Source organism: Hippopotamus amphibius, chromosome 11, assembly GCF_030028045.1.
Source record: "Hippopotamus amphibius kiboko isolate mHipAmp2 chromosome 11, mHipAmp2.hap2, whole genome shotgun sequence".
In the NCBI taxonomy this organism is placed as follows: Eukaryota; Metazoa; Chordata; class Mammalia; order Artiodactyla; family Hippopotamidae; genus Hippopotamus; species Hippopotamus amphibius.
In genome coordinates this window covers 45,130,321-45,145,421 of record NC_080196.1, presented here as the reverse complement: position 1 = coordinate 45,145,421, position 15,101 = coordinate 45,130,321, and the positions used below count along the sequence as shown (strand labels likewise).

Below are 15,101 nucleotides of genomic sequence, written 5' to 3'. Positions count from 1 at the left end.
AAGAGCAGTCCAGTAGGGGCGGTGTAAAAAGCCCAGGTGTTCAAGGAACAATAAGGAATTCGGTGTGGCCAGAGCTGGGGTGCAGAAGGGTTGGGCGAGGAGCTCAGGAAATGGTTTCAGTGCAATGTCATGGAGGTAAAGACAGGATTTTCTCTAGTGGAAGTGGGAAGTCGTGGAGGGTACTGAACCAGAGGAGAGATGTGATTGGATTTCTGTTTTAAAAGAATGAACCTTGGGGAGTGGATGTCAAGAATGGAGGCAGCTAGGATGTTTCTCTGCACGGCAGTGGGAGTAGGATCTGCATCTTTCCAAAATCGCCAAGCCCCAGAAGCCAAGTTTCTTTCAATTAAGGCTGCTGTTTTCTGTTTCTCCCTGAGCTGTATAAAGCTAGAAGATTTTTATCTAGCTTGAACAAGGCTGTTAGTATTCCCTCTTTTTTTTTTTTTTTTCCTGAGAAGGTATTTTTGGCTGCAATTGCATGAAATCCCAATGGTATATACCAGTGGTGATGGATCTAGGAGTTTACCAACTGAGACATTTTTCAATTTCTTTCTTGTCATCCTTGCTCGGGACTGAAAATGCCTCTGTGAGACTTGACAATAGCTCTTCTGGTGCAACAAAATCGAGCAAGCTATGGATCTGGTGAAAAGCCATTTGATGTATGTGGTTAGAGAGGAAGTGGAGGTCCTCAAAGAGCAAATCAAAGAACTAACAGAGAAAAATTCCCAGCTGGAGCAGGAAAACAATCTGCTGAAGACACTGGCCAGTCCTGAGCAGCTTGCCCAGTTCCAGGCCCAGCTGCAGACTGGCTCCCCCTGCCGCCACCACACAGCCACAGGGGACCACACAGCCCCCGGCTCAGCCAGCACCCCAGGCCTCAGGACAAACCACGTAGCCTTCCATGCCCCCACAGAACCGGCTGCTGCTGTCTGAACTGAACAGAACGGAGAAGATGTACTGGGTGGGGTCCGCCTCCACTGTCACCCATTTCATTGCTCGCTGCAAAAGAGACGTGAGACGGACATGTGCCATTATCTCTTTCTTCCAGTATTAAACACCCATATGCTTTCAGCTTGAAGAAATTTCTTAAGTTGCGTGAATTTAAGGTTAACCAGAGAATTAGCATGGATATACTGGGGCCTCATGCAGCCTGGCAGATCCGTGAGAAATGGTTTCATTCATGCTGAGGAGCTGTGTGCCTTTGCATCCCTCCCTCCCTCCCCGCCCCCACTTCCAAGAGTTCTTCCTTTTTTGCACGTAGTGTACTCCATGGGGTTCCAAAGCAGTGGAGCACCACTGGACTTTCTCTCCTCCCCCACGAGGAACTGGAAAGGGAGGTGAAAGTCAAGAGTGAAGCTTAGTCTCACCTAAGATGAGGAGAAACATAGTTCATTATACAAATGACGACTGTCACCAAAATCCATAAGAAAAAATAGCACCATGCCTCTTTCCAAAACAGTGGATGACACAAAACTATTAGTGTGACTAAACAGTGACACGTAGCTGGGACCTAGGCTATCTTACCATGAAGGTGGTTTTGCTTATTGTATATTTGTGTATGTAGTGTAACTATTTTGTATAATAGAGGACTGTAACTGCTATTTAGGTTGTACAGATTGAAATTTAGATATTTCCTTGGCTGTCTAAAGAGGTGTGGGTTGTCTATTATATAGAGATCTACATAAAAAATACTACATGAAGAAAAACACACCGACCTAAAGAGATTTTAAGAATTTGGCACAGTCACTTTGTGTAATCTGAAATCTTCTAGCTGCTGAATATCTTGAAATCAATCCCTGTTCACTGAAGTCTTTTGATTGAGCTGGTTGAATGCTTTGAAAAATGGTCAATTCTAGCTAATGAAATGGATTTCCCAATAGGGATTTCTGCATATTACCTGAGTAGTAGTTATCTGCATATGTTTCTGTGCATGTTCTCTACACAGTCGTAAGGTGTCACTGTATTTAACTGTTGCACCTGTCAACTTTTAATAAAGCATATAAAATGTTGATTAAAAAAAAAGAATGGAGGCAGACATAGAACCAACTCTCCACCATATCCCACCCCTTCTTTCTTTGCCCTGGAATAAGAAACTAAGATCCAATTGGCTTGTTTCCCTCCCCAGATACTTTTTAGGCATCAGTCTACCACATAGAACAATGTCCAGTTAGTTATTCGATTCATTCTGTGTGCTTTGGAAATAGCTCATGTGTTACCACCAACTCTGGTGAGAATCCCATGTTTTCTTTCCCTTTTTTTCCATACATTTTCTTTCTTTCTTTTTTCTTTTTAACAGACAATAATCTGCATATATTTAGAGTGTACAATTGGTATTTTGTTTCTTATTAGTAATGTATATATGGCAATCCCAATCTCACAATTCATTCCCCCCAACCCTCCCCACTTTCCCCACTTGGTGCCCATATGTTTATTCTTTACATCTGTGACTCTATTTCTGCCTTGCAAACGGGTTGATTTGTACCATTTTTCTATATTCTGCATATATGTGTTAATATACGATATTTGTTTTTCTCTTTCTGACTCACTTCACTCTGTATGACAGTCTCTAGGTCCATCCATGTCTCTACAAATGTCCCAGTTTCATTGCTTTTTACAGCTGAGTAATATTCCATTGTATATATGTACCACATCTTCTTTATCCATTCATCGGTTGATGGACATTTAGGTTGCTTCCATGTCCTGGCTATTGTAAATAGTGCTGCAATGAACATTGGAGTGCACGTGTCTTTTTGAATTATGGTGTTCTTTGGGTATGTGCCCAGCAGTGAGATTGCTGGGTCATATAGTAACTCTGTTTTTAGTTTTGCAAGGAACCTCCATACTGTTCTCCATAGTGGCTGTATCAATTTACATTCCCACCAACAGTGCAAGAGCATTCCTTTTTCTCCACACCCTCTCCAGCATTTACTATTTGTAGATTTTCTGATGATGCCCATTCTAACTGGTGAATCCTGTGTTTTCTACATCAATTAAATCTCTGTGGGTCCATTTGCTACAAAAAAAGAGAAAAAAAGAAAAAAAAAAAAAAGAGTGGGAGCAGAGAGACCACTTGTAAAGCTCTCCCAATCATCCAGGGGAGAAGTGATTATTTTGAAGCTAGAACATGGTTTGCTGATTGATCTCATAAAGGGTGTAAGAAAAAGAGGGGCATCCAGGATGAGTCCACATGTAGGCTGGCTTTAAGGATTATCTTAGTCTGTTGGGGCAGCTGTCAAAGAACACCATAGACTGGGCAGCTTATAAACCACGGGAATTTATCTCTTCTAGTTCTAGAGGCTGCAAGTCCAAGGTCAAGGTTCTAGCGGATTTGGTGACTGGTGACATCCTGCTTTCTAGCTGGTAGACAGTTGTCTTTGCACTGTGTCCTCACATGGCAGAAGTGGAGCGGGAGCTCTCCAGGGTCTCTTCTCTAAGAGCACTAATCCCAGTCATGGAGATTTCAACTCTCATGACCCAATCACCTCCCCAAGGCTCTGCCTCTACATACTATCATGTTGGTGATTCAGTTTCAAAATATGAATTTGGGGGTGACACAAACATCCAGGCCATGGCAGAAGTTTAAAAGAAAAGAAATGCCATAAACTGAGATGGGGAAGATGGGTTGTAGAGGAATTGACTAAGTGTTAGGTTTAAACATAAGTATTCTTGGACTTGAGCAAGTAGCGCCCCTGCCCTGGGCTCCATGCCTCCATTGGCATAACTTTTTCAAAACTGTCTAAGTCCCACTCCACTGCCTTAGTTTTTCACAGTTTATTTCATTGAAGTCCAGAATGATATGGTTTCTGAAAATTCTGACAGATTTTGAGGTCAAGAAGCTTTCCATTCCATTACCTATAGTGGCATTTAGAGTAATCAGTGTCCTCCAAGAATAATGACAAAATGAGTAATTGAGTTACTTTGAGGCATTGTGAAGTCTCTTTTCCACAAGGGTGTGGGTCCACTTAAACCCTGTGTTGTGGTATGAATGTCTAACCATTCATCTGCCATCTCTGGTTCCACGAAAAGATCTACGTTAAAAAAAAAGTAGATCTCCTATATCCCAAACTACTCTTTAAAGTTGAAATGAAGCTCCCTGGGGTGAAAGAAAAAATTAAAAATCTAGCTTGTGAAAAGGATAGATAGCTTTTGGGGTACTCTTGCCTCTGAGCATGTGATGCCAATCAGAATTGTTCATGTATTTAATTTGCCTTTTAAATTCATATTTTTTCCATAAAAACATTTCCAGCAAGTAAATAGCTGTGACCGCCACGCTCATTTATGGCATCATGCTGCCAGGTTTTGAATATGAGCTCTTATTTATCCTCATGATGAAGTGAGTGCCCCTCTGTTGCCTCTAAAGGTTCAATCTGAGGTTGACATTGCCAAGTGGAACAGGATGGGTGGAGCTGGTGGTGTCAGCACTGGAGGTGGAGAAAATTGTTGGCAGGCTCCAGAATGGGATAATGTCTCCAAAGTGTTTGGAGCTCCTTGCTGAAAAGACCTTTAATAATTTCCATGTATTATTCAGATTGTATAAGGTAATCTGCTCTGCTATCAACAATGAATCCTTTCATTGCACATTTTAAGTAGAGTAGGTCCATTTTAAAATGATAAATGGAATAATTTTAAGCTATCCAATCTTTCAAAGTATTAGAAAGTACTTTCTGTGTCCTCAAGTTAGCCTAAAGAAAGGCAGAAGATAAACATGGATCAGGTATTAACCCTTCACCAAGCACTGTGCAAAATGCTTTATATTCATAGTCTCATTTAATTTTCACAGAAGAAAGGGCCCAGTGCCATTTGGCTCAGATGAGAGTCAACTTCCCACTTAAACAGAGGAGAACGAGGATGAGTAATTCAGTGATTTTCTTAGGTCTGAGCATCAGGACAAGGTGGAGCCAGGTGATTTGTCTCCAGGATTTTCTGCCACCACACTGGCTGGCTTACTACGCCTTCATTTTTAAGGGACTCCTAAGATTTGCTTCAGTAGTGGTGTTAGAAACAAAGCTACTACAGTAACTAAGGCTTTATTTTAGGAATGTTTTCACTAGAGTAACACTTTTTAAAGTTGATCTCCATCCCAAAATGGGCTTTCTTTTCTAGCATAGGGTCTTGCATATGTTAAGTGTCTAATCAAAATCGAGTGAATCAATGAACAGAAACTGATTGCCTATACCTCTTATGAGTCTAATGGCTATTATAGGTACAGCACTAAGCTTGGCTTTGCCACAACTCTTTATAGCTATTATGATCTCCATTTCATAGAGGAGTTAATGAGGTACATAGTGGTACAAAGAACATTTCCATCACACCAGGGATGGCAAATAGATTTTTGTCTTGGGTGTTGGGTTCAATCATTGATAACAGTGGGTGCCTGGAGCTAGATAGTGGTCCCTACCTGGATAGTAGTATCTAACTGATGGTATGTACCTGAGTCAGAGATACTGCAGGAGATAGCTATACTTCAAAGCCAGGAGTCCATAACCAGGACTCATCATGAGAAACTGCCAGGTTTGGTCTTCTTTTCCACTCTGAGTCTGAAATGGAGAAGTGGTCTTATTCATGCCTGACATTTTTGGCTAATACAGTGTCCTTCCTACAGAGGTGGGTTTTCTACGGTATTCATCAGGCTGTTTGATGCTTTGAGTTCTGTATTGAGTATTCAGTCATTTTTATTTTGTTTTGTTTGCTTTTGAATGCCTGCATTAAAAGACAGCCCCAAAGACCCCTGAATTACTTTTACGATTTCTTAATGCACATTGAGTAGCCTTTCATACTGTTAGAATTTTGATTAACCCTTCATTGATGTCGTAGAATGGTGTGATGGTCTGCAGAATGTCTTGGTAGTCCAGATCACTTGAAATACATTATGCCAGAAGGTAGGAGAGTTATTATAGCCCTGGGAAAATTCTATAAACATCTAATGTTGTTTGTCCCAAACAAATGGAAATTATTTATGGTCTTCTTTCCATCAGGTATAGAAAACAATGCACTATCCTGTTCAGTGGCTACATACGTGTACCTGAGGCAGTGTTAATTTCTTTTGGCAAAGTTACCACCATTGGCACAGAAGCTACAATTGGGGCTGAGTTTGGTTTAGTCCACTGTCAACCTTTAATATCTTAACATCTTTGTGGTTTTGGTAGAGGCTGTACTGATGATTAAAGGTGGTTTATCAGAGAGCAGGAAAGTGTGTGCCAGGGGCTAGAGGGTGGGGGAAATAAGGAGAGGTTGGTAAAGCATACAAACTCTCAGTTATAAGGGGAACACAATCTGAAAATCTAATGTATAATGTATAACATGATGACTGTAGTTGGTAACACTTTGTTGTGTCATGGAAATTTGCTAAGAGGGTAGAACTTAAATATTCTTACCCAAAAAAAGGGAATAGATATGTGAGGTGATGGATGTGTTATTTAACTTGATGGAGGAAATCCTTTCACAATGTGTAAGTATAGCAGATCATCACAATATACACTGTCAAAATTTTATCAATAAACCTCCATAAAGCTGGTCAAATAAATGGATCTATGATGGGGGTCATCACTTCTATGTCCTTTTCTTTAGATACTTGAGGATGGCAATAATCTCTGCCATTTCTCCAAATTCTCCCAAAATGCTTTTTCTTTTTTTTTTTTTGCCTTTTTCTCCTTTTTTCCTTTCCTTTCCTTTCCTTTCCTTTTTTCTTTTCTTTTTTCTTTTTCTTTTTTTCTCTTTTTGCCCCTTGCTCCCACCTTTCCTTCCTCCTTTCCTCCCTCCCTTCCATCTTGTCTTGGCTGAATGGGAGGAATGAACAGTTTCAGAGGCTTCCATTTGCCCTTATAATGATAGAAACAAGTCCCATGGTAGGTCTTATATTATAGGTCAAGGAATGAATGCATGATTCAGGATGTTCTAACTATCAAATACATCTATTCCAATTATATGTTCAGGGACTGGAAATGATCATGGGGACATAGGGGCCCAGGACTCCATTTATTATGTGGCCCCTCTCATCCCCATTCTAACAAGGGGTCATAATGACACTTTGGGTCTCAAGTATCGATGTGAACTTGGGCCTCGTGTCCAGGAGACTGAAATGTTTGGTATCTCCTTTGCACAGTGTGCATTTACTGAAATCAGTGGCTGTAGGTCTCTTTGGGCAACATTGGATGGAGTACTGTAAATAGTTGCTGTAGCGGTATAGGATCTGGGAATCTGGCTTTTTCTTCAGGCAGTTGGTTTTTGGTCTGAAAATTGGCTCAGGTAAAGAAACCAAGCAAGGGAATTTTTATGGAGGCAGCTAACGTCAGGTAACAGGTCAACTACATCCTTGGTCTATTTCAATTGTATAGATTAGTGTGCCTGGACCTGAGGACATTTTGGGACAGATAATTCCATTCTGGAGGCCTGTGTTACACACTATAATGGTTCTAGCGATATTCCTGATCTCTACCCATTAGATGCCAGCAGTGCCCAGTGATTGTGACAATCAAACATGTCTCCAGATGTTGCCAGATGTCCCCTGCGGGGCAAACCTACCCCCATTGAGAACCAGTGCATCTTTTAATAATTTGTAAACATTGCTGCAGGTTTCCAGGAAGTCTTCATGTCCCAACTATTTCCATGGATGAGAACCAACTGAAACTAACCAGCAAGGTAGCGGTAGCTCCCAGATCTCATTTTGGAGACTGCTTCCTCAGCTCACTTCTGGCACCTATTTCCTTAGGTCTAGTTCCCAGGAAACTGTCTTGGATCAAGATTTATGTGCAGGAAAATTTGTTGCCCTTGATTCAGTACCTGTGGGGAAGTGAGGGCAGCAGGACCAGCAGATGGAGGTCTGAGTCCATCCTGCAGGCCTTTGCAAAGCTGAGGTGTCCTCCCTCAGGCAAAGGGGCTGGGCTTTTCTGTCCCCGCATCAGCTACTCAGAGGATGATCATGGGAAGGGAACATGACGTGGGGCAAGGTGGATTTCTTTAGTTGAGGGCAGTTCTGACAAAGGGCTCAGTGAAATGGCATCGGCTGCCAAATCTCTGGCTTCTGGGAATGTCTCTTGAAAGGGGTATCTGAGTAGATCATCCATTAATAATAGAAATAAACATTTCCAAAGATACAGACTTTACCTAACTTCACTAGCATATGGTAGTATTTCATCCATCTCTTATTCTGCCAGCTTTAGCACACAACAGTTCATCAAGTATCAAGTATCAAATATCAAATATCACAAACTGCACATCATAAGGTATAAGAGACCGCACTTTATCACTTAGATCATCTGTTTTGGTGCTAGTGTATATAACCATGCAAGTGCTCATGTGTTCTGATTGATTTTTGTCAGTCAGAAAACACATACCACGTAAGGGAGTGTTTTGATGGAGGGGCTTCATTAAGATCTGAAAAATTTTATTCTGTCTGAATGGATTCTGTGGATGGCTGAAGAGTATTATTGAACTTAATGAAGAGCATTATAAAGCTGAAAATTCATGGTGTGTCTGTGATATGATTTCCTGTTTTGTTATTGTTGTACACCCAACATGGCATAAATAAAAAAGTCATGTAAAGCAATGTAATTACTTGTTGTTAATAATAACCCAAATTTAAATAGCCATTTATTTATTTATTTATTTTTCATTTTTACCAAGAACTTTGTTGAACAACATATTCACTCTTTTGTTTCACTACCTTGTGCCATTTTTCAGGCAAATTCATAATTCCTTCTTCCCAAAACTTTTTATCTTTTTGAGCAAAGAACTGTTCCAGGTGCATTTTATAGCCTTCCAGGGAATTGAAATTTTTTCCATTAAGAGAGTTTCATAAAGACCAAAATAAATGGAAATCCGAAGGTGCAGTGTCTGGTGAATAAGGTGGTTGAATCAGAACTTCCCAGCCAAGCTGTAACAGTTTTTGCCTGGTCATCGAAGAAACATGTGGTCTTATGTTATCCTGATGGAAGATTATATGTTTTCTGTTGACTATAAATAACTATTTAGAACAATGAATTGTGTCTTCTTAACCAAATAATAAGCCAAGCTTCCTCAGCAGAAGCACTGCTGTACCACTTGGGAGTATAAACTCTAAAATTCTGAGAAAATTATATATCCCCATAGTTCTTTTTAAACTTGTGGTTATAAGGTCATGGTGCTTGTATAACTAGCTTAATATAGTTAGTTGCATTTTTATTTTAAACCACTGTTTTCAGAAATTTATTCTAAAAAAATATTTCCTTGATGAAACTTGGTTTATTATATGATATATCACATTTTATCCTGGGAGAGTCAGCCTTTCCAAAAACATACATATATTTTCAATCAATTTGACTACTTCTGTGTTTGCAAAAAGCAAAGCAATTGTAGTGGTTTCATAAAAATTTTATTAGTAAAGACCTTGAGGAAAAGGAAACTTTTCATACTTAAAGTATTTTAAGACAAACGTTTTCTTTTGATTTTCTAATTAACACTTTTATTACCATCCTAAACTTCAATTCAGTAATATTGATAATAGTCGTGAAAAATCTATAGATTTTTCCATAGTTTATTTTGTTTGATTCTTATGTTGCCTTGAATGCAGGTATAAATAACAGTATTTCTTGAAACTAAATAATGTCAATAACAGTCACCATTTAAAGAAACGTTACTAGGTATGTGGAGGTCTTGTGCTTTATCAATGCATGGAAGTTTTTCTCTCTTGAACTTTTAAATGTATGTTAATGCTTCTGTTGGGTGGTTTATTGAATTCTTGCATTAAAAATTAGTTATCTTGATTTCTTCAATTTGTTTCTTCTTACATGTGCTTCATCTTTTATTTTGTTTCTTTTATTCTATTACTGCCTACATTTCATAAACTGTTTACACAATCTATTTTAATATTCTCTATTTTCAGTGCTTGTTTAAAATGCAGTTATTTTTTTGTATTGAAACAATAATTAATGGATGATTCTAAAATACATATGTATGCATTTATTACTGAAGACACATTTAAAAATGGAATTTATTTAACTAGGAAGTGAATTATGTGGCGCAGATGTTGAGCCTTATTTTTTTTAATGAATAATTTTGGATGATTTTATATTGCCATCATTCTGCTACATTTCAATCTGCCATATATGACAGATGCCTCTTCTATAATATTCTTATGCTTTATTGTGACTCCTCTTGATTTATTTGTGCTCATAAAATTTATATATTTCCTGAGGGAATTCATATTTAATCATGCTGTATATCTACAGTAACACTCAGTACTAATTTTCCAAACAGTGCCAAGAATAAATATTAGTACACATACATACAGAGGATTGTTCACATTTTAGAACTTGTTTTTAATCTCTGTTAAAACATTGACCAAATGCATTTGGAAATGAAGTACTGCACATTTTCTTTGTGGCTGTCCAGTAATTGCAAAAAGCTAAGTGGATACCTTCCTTTACTTTTTTTTTCCCAGATCTTTATTGGAGTATAATTGCTTTATAATATTGTGTTAGTTTCTACTGTACAACAAAGTGCATCAGCTATATGTATACATATATCCCCATATCCCCCCTCTCTTAAGCCTTCCTCAAACCCTCCCTACCCCACCCCACTAGGTCATCACAAAGCAACGAGTTGATCTCCCTGTGCTCTGCAGCATCTTCCCACTAGCTCTCCATTTTACATTTGGTAGTGTGTATATATTTGTCAATGCTATTCTCTCACTTCCTCCCTTTACCTTTTGCTTTAGGAAAAATAAGATGTGTGTTTGTGGAGTTTAAGATGATTTAGTCGTCTATCATAAATTTATTTTCACTTGGCTACAAATATATTCTTCCTAAACTGTCAGAGATTGCCTTTGAATTGACCTTGGGGCATTGCTATTCTGAAAGAAAGGTTTCAGATATCAGCTTTGCTGTCCTCATTCCAGAGAGGCACCCAGGGAGAGAACCATCTCTAGACTGCTCCAGAGAACCAAGGTTCCTGTGATAAGGCTTTATGTGTTTCTATGTTTCATTAAAAGATAAATTAATATCTAAGAAATAACAAATAGAACAATGCGGAGGGTTTACCATTGGTGCAAAATGCACTATGAGCATATTTCAGATGAGATAGCAAAATTAGATTCTTTTGGAAAAGTGGAAATCTAATGCCTCTTAAAAGGTGCAGTTTAATTTCAGAAGAAAATCATGCAGTTCCCTGATTCAGACATTTCATCTGTGTAGTGGGAGCATTTGATTTGGTCATTGTAACAGTTCTCCAGGGGCACACTGGCTATGAAACAGGGTATTTCTATATCCATAAAGACTTTACTGACACATAGAATTACTTCTTAAGAAATGAAATGAATAGAACACAAAAACAAAAATTCTGTCTAGAAATTTCTACTGTGGATGGTGTCATTTTCCTAGGGAAATAAAGTAGTGCTTATAGAGTGAATAATAAGGAATCATCTGTCACCACCTGGAGGGTTGATTGTATGTATAGAAGCCACCCATTATGACTGCTGGGAGACCATATACACACAATATATATGTATTGTATAATACATATAAAATATATAATATAATAACATATACATGTATATATACACACACACCCTGAAGATTTCAGAGAAATTCCCATCAAAATATACCTTCCATTTAATTTTATGTAAGATTGAAAAATGTGAGTTAAAGCAGCCCATTGATGCTCTGCATAAAAGAATGGTTCATTACTACTTTTTCAACCAAAGCTCAATAGCTGGTGATGTATTTAACCTCATCCTAAAGAAAACTAGAATAGGAGCCAGGGAACATAGGTGGGTAACCTTAGAAAGTCATTTAATCCCTCTTTTAGTCTGCCTGCCACCCCAGAGTAGCTCCACAGATGAAATGCAGATAGAAAAGTGCTTTAGAATAATAAAGTAACATATAAATGTGAGATAGTATGGCATTGGTTGTTGCCCTATGAAAGTGAACCATTAGAAATCTGATGTCAGCTCTGGGCATACATTCAGCCGTATAACTTGGCTTTTTGAAACCCTCATTGTGGATAATACATCTTTTGTTGTTCACACCACTCCACATTAAACAGGATACAGTGATCTCAGTAACAGAGCTTTTATTGCCATAAAAATAAATTTAGACTATAGACCTGTTTAAGGATGATGGTGCTCGCTTCTGCAGACTAGAACACAATTCCTTGGAACTTGTAAGTCATTCATCAACTCTTATGCCCCCAGTCCCAGAAGGTAACACAGAGATCCCTGTACCACTAAAATGTAATCTTGCTATGGGCAGAGATTTTTGTGTGGTTAGTTCATTTCTATATATCCAATAACTATAATAATACTGGCTAATAAGTGTTGTATTCAATATAAATGAAAGTTCAACCTTGTTTTTCTAAATTTTAGATGTGAGTTCATTCATTCATTCTTTCTTTCAGCAGTGTTAATTCAGTGCTTAGTATGTGTCCATCCTGAAAGTTTATAATCAAAACTGGCAAACAGGAAGGCAAAGAAGTAATTACAGATCTATTCTAAAATAAATCTCTACAAAGTCTTATGGGATCATAGAAATGAAATTACAAGTGAAACAACAGGATCTGAACTGTGGGGTTCCACTTACATGTGGGCTTTTTTCAATAGTAAATACTTCAGTGCTACCTAATGGGATGTACAGTTGGTTGGAACTGGGTATGTATGGAAGGCCAGCTGTAAGTTATACACAGACTTTCGACTGCACAGAGGGCTGGCGCTCTTAACCCCTTGCATTGTTCAAGTGTCAACTGTACATAATTCTACATGGGGAGGTCAGAAAAGTCTTGAGTAGATGACAGACTGTATCTTGGATAACAAGTAAGCATTTTGATTGAGAACAGTAATTGAGGTAATCATAGTGTTGAGAAATGATTCTTCATGGGTGTCTCACATTTCTGCATATCCTACTAGTTCCTTTGGAAATATCTTTTCAAGGTGTTTGTGTAGCAGATCGCCTTGGGTGATAGAGATAGTGTGTCCTTTCAGAGTAAAGGGCAGGTGTCCTTGCTGCCCATTATGAAATGGTCAGGTTCCCCAAGCACCGTCCCTGCAAAGCTCAGGGAACCAGTACAAGAAACTGTTGGTGCTCTGGCTACTGTTATTAAGATTAGGAGTAAAGCCTTTTGTCTCTGATTCAAGAGTTGTGTATCTTCTGCCAGCATCCAGAACACTGTGGCAGGGTTACTTATTACCTAGTATGTAGGGTAAAATCTCAGCCCTTTGCAGGTTTGACAGTTTTGTTGATGAAGATAGGATGCTGAGAAAGACAACTTCCTGAAAAAAGGAAGAATGAGGGCTTTTCAGGTGGTTAAAGGGATCTGAGGGAAGTCCGTGGGAATTGGTAACAAACATGTTGACCAGATTTTAGAGTCAACTGCTCAATAAATGGTCCTCTGCTTTATTGTCTGTTAAAGATGAGGAATTGGGAAGATGGTGGCTGTCTGGTTTCAGGGAAGTAGGTTCAAAGGTGGAGTGGTACCCTGGTTGTGCTAACTCTTCTCACAGATGGGGGACTTCCTTGGAGATCTCTGCTGGTCAGCTTCAGGTCCATCCATGGTAAAAACTAGCACTAAGATGAGTCCTGGGTGGTCTGTACGTTCTTTTCTCTCTGCCCGTCAATAGTTACTGAGAGTGTAGAAGGAAGACATTTGGCCAACGTTATGGGAAAAAGCCAGGTGAATCATAAAATTTTTGATTGGTTGAGTTGGGTGATGAGAGCATGGGGTAATTAATACTTGCTAACAAGGAATGGCAGTAGCTGGACCTTCTTAGCCCATCCAGCAGCCCATCCTCAATTACTTAATACAACTAGAGATGGCAGAAAAAGGGATGATGTGAGTCCTGGCTGCTATACAGAAACTTTGGGGAGATTTCACTGGGATGGACAAACTCCTATGTGAGGAGACATAGATGAGTCATTGACTAGTATATGGGGTCCTGCTGCCCAGAATATGTATAAAGTGCTGAAAAGCAACCCCCTGGAGAATAAGAAAGGACCCAAAGAATTGTAGAGAAGTTTTAGAGTCAGCCTTTCTACCTTGCAAGCCTCCCTTAGCCCTTGTATTGTAACTGGGGGAAGACTTAAGAGATGGAATCTTGACAATGGAGCATGTGCAAGTTTAGCCCTTGTCAGCCAGAGGGAACAAACCGGTGGTCCTGCTAGAAACCAACACAGCTATGGATGCTAAGACCAGGGGTTTCCAAGGTTAAAATAGATGGTGTCAAGAATGACGATTTTTGCTCTCTGATACAGGGCTTTGTGTGGACCAACGATATTGCAAGTTCATTGGATTGCGCCAGTGAGCAGCAGTTGTGCTGATCACTCCCTTCTGTGTCCCCTCATCTTTCCCAACCTTCCTCCTTCAGCTGTTTAAAGAAAAAGATGATTATTGGTGCATGGAGATCATCCATCTGAGTGTGCTGGGGAACGGTAGGGGACAGCAGGGACTCTGACCTTCCTGGTTCTGTCTGGTAAAGGCATCCAGGTCGCCTATCAGTCCCATGGGGGTGGGAGTCCTGATTCAATTGATGGGGTTGGGCAGTGTGTTCCCAGTGGGAAAGGGGACCTGAAGCAGCCTTGTGGGTGGGGCCTTCGGGACCAATGCACTCTCCTCTTGTTGCTTCCACATCTGAATGTATGGTAAAAGGTGAAGTCCCATAAGTGCCAGAGGGGATCATTCAATAGGAAGAGCTGCATGTAGTGAAGTGAACATACCTTTGGAGGTCCCCAAATCCTTCTGAGCTCTTTGAGCTCCAAGTCTCTGTGACTTGGAGCAAATTCGAGCTTCTGGCAAAGACAGGCAGCCTCCACCCTGTGGCACTTTGAGGGGCTGTGGACCCCTTACTGCTGTTGGCTTGCCTTGGAGCTCTTTTTGAAACTGGATACCTGAGTCAGGAAGGCCGTTTGTGACCCTCTGGCCCATATTTCCATTTTGGGGGGTCAACTTGGAGTCAGTGACTAACAAGGTTGGACATTTTCAGCAGACCTCACTAATCAAATGGAAATGGTATATTCGAGCAAGTGGTCGGCCTGTCCCCAGTGCAATCTCAGCTTTACACACGAAAAGTAGTCCTTGCCCTCTGTTGTCCGTTCCACTGCCTGGAACAAAGCTACTGGCTCAGCGGGGGCCCTTCTCTT

At 39.8% G+C, this 15,101-nt stretch overlaps 1 protein-coding gene and 1 pseudogene across 3 annotated transcripts in view; both read left to right on the top strand.

Moving 5' to 3' along the window:
* Positions 1-15,101, top strand: part of HMGCLL1 (3-hydroxymethyl-3-methylglutaryl-CoA lyase like 1) — a 140,126-nt gene that overhangs the window by 25,794 nt on the left and 99,231 nt on the right. The gene's annotated exons all lie outside the window — the stretch shown is intronic.
* LOC130831511 (TSC22 domain family protein 1-like) lies at positions 479-895 on the top strand (annotated as a pseudogene).